General features: G+C 63.7%; 1 non-coding gene across 1 annotated transcript; it reads left to right on the plus strand.

The window, feature by feature from the left end:
- The first annotated feature begins 6,277 nt into the window (after positions 1-6,277).
- Positions 6,278-6,435, plus strand: LOC132931492 (5.8S ribosomal RNA). The gene has a single exon (XR_009662668.1). It is a non-coding gene; the product is annotated as a 5.8S ribosomal RNA (ribosomal RNA).
- Positions 6,436-9,360: the final 2,925 nt, after the last annotated feature.

Here is a 9,360-nt window from a genome sequence, read left to right on the forward strand (position 1 = left end):
GTCGCCCGCGGAGCGCTGCCCCTCTGCCGGGTCGAAAAATATTTTTTCTTCTCCTGCGCTCCGGAAACCTACAGTCAGTCGCAGAAGACGTCGTACGCGTCGGTCGACCGCGCGGACTCGGGATGAAAAATAATTTTTTTTTTTTTTCTCCGACCCGGCGGTGCGGTCGTCGGTTCGCCGGTTCCCCGTCGGGCACGGCACGCTGACGGCGAAATCTGATTTTCTCCGCGGGTCGCCCGGTACCCCGGCGGTCGCCCGCGGAGCGCTGCCCCTCGGCCGGGTCGAAAATTTTTTTCCTCCTCCGGCGATCCGGGCGCCCACGGTCGGTGTAGGCACGCGTCGTACGCGTCGGTCGCGGCGGTCGCGTCGAGTTTAAAAATTATTTTTTTTTTCCCCGGGACCCCGACCGCGGCCCCGGCGGAGCGGTCGTCCGGTCCCCGGTAACACTCGGCGCACGGGGGCGTAGGCGGCGGAATCGGATCCCGCCGGGTAGCGGGCCCGGGGACCGCGGACCGTACGCGTCGGCCGGCTCCCGAGGGGTCCCGGTACTCGGGGTCGCCCGTGCCCGGGAAAAGGATAAGGACAGTGAGGGAGTTGCGGCACCACTACGCACGGCGTGAGTATTTGGTGCGTACCGCTACGCACCACGTCTACGGGGCGCGCTCTTAGGACCGCTAAGGTCCGCCGGGTGTTGGGTTCGCCGGCGCCGGGTCAGCCGCGGGGACCGTGAGACGTCGTCCCCGGCGAAGTTTCCCGCGGGAACCGCGACCGGCGAGCGCCGTGCCGTCGTCGCCCGGACGGGCCGAAAAATTTTTTTTCTCCACCTGCGCTCCGGACGCCCGCCGTGGGTCGCGGCACGCGTCGTTCGCGTCGGTCGACCGCGCGGACTCGGGATGAAAAATAATTTTTTTTTTTTTTCTCCGACCCGGCGGTGCGGTCGTCGGTTCGCCGGTTCCCCGTCGGGCACGGCACGCTGACGGCGAAATCTGATTTTCTCCGCGGGTCGCCCGGTACCCCGGCGGTCGCCCGCGGAGCGCTGCCCCTCGGCCGGGTCGAAAATTTTTTTCCTCCTCCGGCGATCCGGGCGCCCACGGTCGGTGTAGGCACGCGTCGTACGCGTCGGTCGCGGCGGTCGCGTCGAGTTTAAAAATTATTTTTTTTTTCCCCGGGACCCCGACCGCGGCCCCGGCGGAGCGGTCGTCCGGTCCCCGGTAACACTCGGCGCACGGGGGCGTAGGCGGCGGAATCGGATCCCGCCGGGTAGCGGGCCCGGGGACCGCGGACCGTACGCGTCGGCCGGCTCCCGAGGGGTCCCGGTACTCGGGGTCGCCCGTGCCCGGGAAAAGGATAAGGACAGTGAGGGAGTTGCGGCACCACTACGCACGGCGTGAGTATTTGGTGCGTACCGCTACGCACCACGTCTACGGGGCGCGCTCTTAGGACCGCTAAGGTCCGCCGGGTGTTGGGTTCGCCGGCGCCGGGTCAGCCGCGGGGACCGTGAGACGTCGTCCCCGGCGAAGTTTCCCGCGGGAACCGCGACCGGCGAGCGCCGTGCCGTCGTCGCCCGGACGGGCCGAAAAATTTTTTTTCTCCACCTGCGCTCCGGACGCCCGCCGTGGGTCGCGGCACGCGTCGTTCGCGTCGGTCGACCGCGCGGACTCGGGATGAAAAATAATTTTTTTTTTTTTTCTCCGACCCGGCGGTGCGGTCGTCGGTTCGCCGGTTCCCCGTCGGGCACGGCACGCTGACGGCGAAATCTGATTTTCTCCGCGGGTCGCCCGGTACCCCGGCGGTCGCCCGCGGAGCGCTGCCCCTCGGCCGGGTCGAAAATTTTTTTCCTCCTCCGGCGATCCGGGCGCCCACGGTCGGTGTAGGCACGCGTCGTACGCGTCGGTCGCGGCGGTCGCGTCGAGTTTAAAAATTATTTTTTTTTTCCCCGGGACCCCGACCGCGGCCCCGGCGGAGCGGTCGTCCGGTCCCCGGTAACCCTCGGCGCACGGGGGCGTAGGCGGTGAAATTTCATTTTCCCCGTAAGTCACCCGGAGACCGCGGACCGACCGTGGCGCTTGCCCTGTGCCCGTATCGCGTCGCCGGCGGAGCGCGGCACCTCTGCCGTGTCGAAATTTTTTTTTTCCCGCGGCTCTCCGGACGCTGACCTACGGTCCGGGTACGCGTCGTACGCGTCGGTCACGGCGGTCGCGTCGAGATTGAAAATTTTTTTTTTTCCCCGAGTCCGACCTCCGCGGTCCGGGCACGGCGGTCGTCGTCCGTACCGGTGCCGCGGCGGGTACGGCCGTCGCGACGGGTTTAGATTTGGAAAAAAAAAATTTTCTAGGATCGAGTAACGCGTTAGTCCGCGGTGTCGGGGTAGGTCACGTACCGGCATCCCGGGCGTTTCGAGTTCGGCCGACGTCGAAATCGAATTTTTAACTTCTTTTCGTTGCCAGCGGAATAACTCGTTACCGGTTGTTTTTACGTCGACGAACCTCAGAGGTATTCTCGTCGGAATCGTCTAAACCTATCCGAAAGTGATATCGGTCGTAGGGTTTTCGACATTTTTTCAGTTTACGGTCCGACCTCGGCACGCCGCTACGCGCGTCGACACGAGTACCCGGAACACCGCTACGCACCGTCATGGACGCGTGGACCGCGTGTCGGCGCGATGACCGCTACGCACGTGCGGTTTTGCATGGCGGACGGTTGGACCCGAGTTTTTGTATATTTGTGAGCGGCCGGTCGGTCGGTCGGCGATCAGCCGGCCGTCGGATCACCGATCACGGTACACGACAGCAAAGCCACGGGCGACGCCGAAGCCGACGCGTCCAACTCAGCCGTGCCGTTCTCGCCCCGCCAGTTCTTGGCGAGGGCGTGCCCGGCATCGGCGCCGAGTTGGTATCCGTCCACGTTTCGGCGACCGACCCATCTCGCACGCCGAGTGGCAAACCTCGACTGGCGCTGCGGGCCCTCCTACCGGTGGGTCGGCAGCGCGACACACATCGCTCAACCGATGACGACTCCCGTTACCGTTTCGCAAGATACGAACTCTCGACGCCAGAACATTCCCGCCGCGGCCGGCCATCGTCGCCGTGCCCGGCGGTCGCCGGGGCGAAGCCCCGGGACGACGGACTTCGCGTCGCGTCCCGGCTTCCCCCACGATCTCGGCTGGGGACCTTTACAAAACGGGCGAGAGAGGCGATTCCGGCGGGTGCCGTCCGCACAGGACGGCGGTCCGCCGGTCTCCCTCAACTCTCGTCAACGCGAGTTACGTTGCGACGGGTGCGTATCGCGTGTGGCGCCCGCCACAAGTCGGCCGCTCTAGCCAACGCCATCACGGCCGCGGCGATTGCGGTCGGGTCGGGTGCCCGCGCGTGTCCACAGCGCTCCCGTCGGGCCCTCGTATTCTCACACGAACCGCGGTCGGTCGCACGCCGGGACCCCAGCGGTCTCGCTGTCGTGCGACCGCCCTCGGCGTCGGCCCGCCCCCGGGCGGACCGGCGCTCGGAAGCACGCGTCCCGGGTGTCGCGTCGTGCGTCAGCGCGCGCGTCACACGGGGCGCAGTTGTTGTAAAACCGAGATCCCTGGTTGATCCTGCCAGTAGTCATATGCTTGTCTCAAAGATTAAGCCATGCATGTCTCAGTGCAAGCCGCATTAAGGTGAAACCGCGAAAGGCTCATTAAATCAGTTGTGGTTCCTTAGATCGTACCCAAGTTACTTGGATAACTGTGGTAATTCTAGAGCTAATACATGCCGACAGAGTTCCGACCGTCGCGGCGCCCTCGGGTGTCGCGTGCGGGAGGAACGCTTTTATTAGATCAAAACCGGCCCGTCGCGGCGCGCTTCGTGCGCGTCCCGATCGCGGCCCGCGCAAAGACCTGGTGACTCTGAATAACTTCGAGCTGATCGCACGGTCTCCGTACCGGCGACGCATCTTTCAAATGTCTGCCTTATCAACTGTCGACGGTAGGTTCCATGCCTACCGTGGTGGTAACGGGTAACGGGGAATCAGGGTTCGATTCCGGAGAGGGAGCCTGAGAAACGGCTACCACATCCAAGGAAGGCAGCAGGCGCGCAAATTACCCACTCCCGGAACGGGGAGGTAGTGACGAAAAATAACGATACGGGACTCATCCGAGGCCCCGTAATCGGAATGAGAACACTTTAAAACCTTTAAACGAGGATCAATTGGAGGGCAAGTCTGGTGCCAGCAGCCGCGGTAATTCCAGCTCCAATAGCGTATATTAAAGTTGTTGCGGTTAAAAAGCTCGTAGTCGGATCTGTGTCTGGGCGGTGCCGGACCACCCTGGCGGTCCGGCGTGTCGCGGCCGGTCGTGTCGCGGGACCACGTGTCCCGTCGGCGCGGCCGTCGTCGCGCTCGTCAGCCGTCTCGGGGTGTTAGTTACCGGCACGTCGGCCGGACGTATTGTCGGCAGGCGGACACGTGTCTCGTGCTTCCGGCGCGCCACGCGGCCACGCGTCGCTTGGCCGTCGGGGTTCGACGACGGCGGCCGCCTACTCCAATCTTGCTGCGCGGTGCTCTTCACCGAGTGCCGTCGGCGGGCCGACACGTTTACTTTGAACAAATTAGAGTGCTCAAAGCAGGCTCAAATCTGGCGGGGCGGCTTCACGGCCGTCTCGTCAAAAGGCCCTGAATACTGGTCGCATGGAATAATGGAACAAGACCTCGGTCCCGCGCATCTCCGCCCTTCGCGGGCGCGCGAAATCGCCCTCCGGGGCGTTTCCGTGCGCGGGCCGCCGGGCCGCGGGCGCCAGTCGCCCGCGCGTCCCGCCGGGCCGGTTTTCGGGACCGGAGGTAATGATCAACAGAGACGGGCGGGGGCATTCGTACCGAGACGTTAGAGGTGAAATTCTTGGATCGTCTCGAGACGAACTGACGCGAAAGCATTTGCCAAGTACGTTCTCGTATGATCAAGAACGAAAGTTAGAGGTTCGAAGGCGATCAGATACCGCCCTAGTTCTAACTGTAAACGATGCCAGCTAGCGATCCGCCGGCGTTTCATTAACGACCCGGCGGGCAGCTTCCGGGAAACCGAAGCTTTTCGGTTCCGGGGGAAGTATGATTGCAAAGTTGAAACTTAAAGGAATTGACGGAAGGGCACCACCAGGAGTGGAGCCTGCGGCTTAATTTGACTCAACACGGGAAACCTCACCAGGCCCGGACACCGGAAAGATTGACAGATTGAGAGCTCTTTCTTGATTCGGTGGGTGGTGGTGCATGGCCGTTCTTAGTTGGTGGAGCGATCTGTCTGGTTAATTCCGATAACGAACGAGACTCTGTCCTGCTAACTAGGCGGGTAAACCCGGGTCGGCGGTGGGCGCGGCGCGGGCGGTTTCGGCCGTCCGTGTTCGCGTCTCCGTCGGCTCGGCCCGGTATCCCCGAACGCGTTCGCCCGTCGTCCACGGCGGTCGTCGGGCGCGGCCGCGCCATCCGCGTCCCTGCGTGCGGCGGGCGTGTGTCGGCCGGGGGGCAACCTCTGGTCGGCGCGCGTCAGTCGTGCGTCGGGCTCCGCGGTGAAGCGCGCCGTGTTCGCGGCCGTCGCCGGCGGATCACGATACGTTACTAGGGCTACCGCCGGCTCCCAGGAGCTTAAACTCTTCTTAGAGGGACAGGCGGCGGACGAAAATAGCCGCACGAGACTGAGCGATAACAGGTCTGTGATGCCCTTAGATGTTCTGGGCCGCACGCGCGCTACACTGAAGGAATCAGCGTGTGTTAACATTCCTGGGCCGACAGGCTTCCGGGTAACCCGCTGAACCTCCTTCGTGCTTAGGGATCGTGGCTTGCAATTTTTCCACGTGAACGAGGAATTCCCAGTAAGCGCGAGTCATCAGCTCGCGTTGATTACGTCCCTGCCCTTTGTACACACCGCCCGTCGCTACTACCGATTGAACGACCGCAGTGAGGTCTTCGGACTGGACGCGCGTTATTCGGCCCCCTCGGGGGCTGGGTCGTCGCGCGACCGGGAAGATGACCGAACTCGGCCGTTTAGAGGAAGTAAAAGTCGTAACAAGGTTTCCGTAGGTGAACCTGCGGAAGGATCATTAGAGACGGGCCCGCGGCACCGGCGTCCCACGCCGGTCTCGCGCGCGCCTAATCCGACCCCGTGGCCGCGTGCGCTCGCGACTAGCTCGCCGACCGCCCGCGCGCCGCGACCCCCGACCAAGCGTCGACCGAAAGATGGTTACCGTCGAAAGACCTTGCGCCGCGCGCACGCCAGGCGCAGAAATTTCGTCGACAAACAAAAAAAAAAACACCCGACCCCGAACGGCGGATCACTTGGCTCGTGGATCGATGAAGACCGCAGCTATCTGCGCGTCGTCGTGTAATCCGCAGGTTATACGAACATCGACCAGTCGAACGCACATTGCGGCCTCGGTGACCCGCGGGTCCCGGGCCACGCCTGTCTGAGGGTCGTATACCGGATACTCGGCCAGACCGATGCGCCGCCGGCAGGCGTCCGACGGGAGACCGTCGGCCGCTCCGGCTGCGCGAGATTGGCGGTTCGACCGGGGAACGACGCCCCGCCGTCTGCCTCGCGGCGACGGCGACGGCGCCCGCCTCCGGTCGTCCGCCCAAGTTGTGACGGCAAACAGTCACGGGTTCTCGCGCCGTAAAACGGCACGTCCCCGTCCGCCCGCCGCGCGAGAGCGCGGCCGGGTCGGCTGAGAGTCCTAGAGACACCTCTCCGGCTTCCGAGAAGCGGACGCGGACGGTCGCCGTACGGACGGAGCGCGGACCGCAGGCTGCCGTGTTAAGAAAAAAAACACAAACACACCGATACGTTCCGACCTCAGATCAGGCGGGACTACCCGCCGGATTTAAGCATATTAATAAGCGGAGGAAAAGAAAACAACCGTGATTCCCCCAGTAGCGGCGAGCGAACAGGGAAAAGCCCATCGCCGAATCCCGCCGCGCACTTTTGTGTCGCGGCACGTATGGGAGTTGTGGCGTACGGGCCGGCCTCGTTGCCGGGGCGCACGTGACGGTCCAAGTCTCCCTTGAACGGGGCCATGGCCCGCAGATGGTGCCAGGCCAGTAGAGGCCGTCACAGCGTTCCGGGATCGGACCGCGCCTTCGAGTCGGGTTGCTTGAGAGTGCAGCCCGAAGCGGGTGGTAAACTCCATCTAAGGCTAAATACGGCCACGAGACCGATAGTGGACAAGTACCGTGAGGGAAAGTTGAAAAGAACTTTGAAGAGAGAGTTCATAAGAACGTGAAACCGTTCGGGTGTAAACGGACAGAGCCCGCGAGTCCCCGCCGGGCGAATTCACGGTCGGTCTAACCGCCGGCCGGATCTTTCGCTCGGTTAGCGGACGTCGCGACTCGTTGGGCGCCGGCCGAAGGGCCCGGGTGGCGGTTCGTCGCGGCGGTCGCGTCTCGGCGTGACCGTTCGCGCCGAACCCCGGTGCTCCTGGTCGGCTCGCCCGACGGCAAGAACCGTCGACGCGGCCCCGTCGCAGGCGGGGTCCCGTCGGTCGGCGACGAGTTTCGGGCTACTTTCCGACCCGTCTTGAAACACGGACCAAGGAGTCTAACGTGTGCGCGAGTCAACGGTGATCTTATGAAAAACCACGTTTGGCGCAATGAAAGTGAACCGTTTACGGTGCGGACGATGGCCTAGCGACCGAACCCACCGGCGTTCAAAGTCGCGCTGGTCCGCAGTCCGGGGGCGTCTCCGCCAGGTCGGCTTCGGCCGTCCGGGGGCGCACCCTTAGCGCACACGTTGGTACCCGAAAGATGGTGAACTATGCCTGGCCAGGATGAAGTCAGGGGAAACCCTGATGGAGGTCCGCAGCGATTCTGACGTGCAAATCGATCGTCTGAGCTGGGTATAGGGGCGAAAGACTAATCGAACCATCTAGTAGCTGGTTCCATCCGAAGTTTCCCTCAGGATAGCTGGCGCCGATGTGTCCCGCCCGTTCGCGGGCGTACGGACGCCGGTGGGACTCCGCGCTGTACGGCGCGGTAACAACACGCTCGTAACACGGAGGATGTCTCATACGGTAAAGCGAATGATTAGAGGACATTGGGGCCGAAACGACCTCAACCTATTCTCAAACTATAAATGGGTGAGATCGCCGGCTTTACCTGGTACACCGCGTGAACCGCGTGCGAAGCCGGCGACGGAACCCTAGGCGCTTAGTGGGCCATTTTTGGTAAGCAGAACTGGCGCTGCGGGATGAACCGAACGCCGAGTTAAGGCGCCGAAATCGACGCGTATTCAGAGACCATGAAAGGCGTTGGTTGCTGATGACAGCAGGACGGTGGCCATGGAAGTCGGAATCCGCTAAGGAGTGTGTAACAACTCACCTGCCGAAGCAACTAGCTCTGAAAATGGATGGCGCTGGAGCGTCGTGCCTATACTCGGCCGTCGGCGGCATAGTGGGGCCGGTCGTCGCTCGCGGCGGCCGGTCCCGGCAAGCCCCGACGAGTAGGATGGCGCGGCGGTGTGCGTCGAAGGGCAGGTCGCGAGACCGCCTGGAGCCGCCGTCGGTGCAGATCTTGGTGGTAGTAGCAAATACTCGAGAGGGGCCCTCGGGGGCTGCCGTGGAGAAGGGTTTCTTGTGAACAGCCGTTGTCCAAGAGTCAGTCGATCCTAAGCCCGGGGAGAGATCCTCGTACCACGGGCGAAGGCGTTTTCGAATCGCCCATGGGGCGAGAGGGAATCCGGTCCGTATTCCGGAACCCGACGCGGAACCGCTCCCTAGTGTTCGGGGCTCTTTTGTCTCGTCCGGGCGACCGGAATGAACTCGAAGAAGCCGCCGGGGGGTCCGGGAAGAGTTCTCTTTTCTCTGTGAGCGTTGTACGTCCCTGGAATCCTCTAGCCGGGCGATAGGGACGCGAGCGCGAAGAGCACCGCTCGTTGCGGCGGTGTCCGTGACCCCCACGCGGACCTTGAAAATTCGAGAGAGGGCCACGCGGAGTCTTCGCGTCGGTTCGTACCGATATCCGCAGCAGGTCTCCGAGGTGAGCAGCCTCTAGCCGCATAGAATAATGTAGGTAAGGGAAGTCGGCAAAACCGATCCGTAACTTCGGGATAAGGATTGGCTCTGAGGAGCGTGGCGGATCGGGTTCGGGTCGTCGTAGAAGCGTAGGCGGTGCTGGCGACACCCCGGCCGTCGCCCGTGCGCCCGGTCTCCGGACCGGGAGCCTCGAGGCGGTCGCGGGCTCGTCGCCGTCCGCCGACCGTGGAACCACCGAGCTTCGGTCGCTGGCCGCGTCGCGGCCGGCCGTCCGCTCCGGTGTCGGTTCGCCGTCACCGGGCGGTCCGGCCGCCGCGCCGTCGGCCGCGTAGCCGGATCGACCGCCATGTAACGGTCAACTCAGAACTGGCACGGA

This window comes from Rhopalosiphum padi, unplaced genomic scaffold (assembly GCF_020882245.1).
Source record: "Rhopalosiphum padi isolate XX-2018 unplaced genomic scaffold, ASM2088224v1 scaffold1, whole genome shotgun sequence".
Classification (NCBI taxonomy): Eukaryota; Metazoa; Arthropoda; class Insecta; order Hemiptera; family Aphididae; genus Rhopalosiphum; species Rhopalosiphum padi.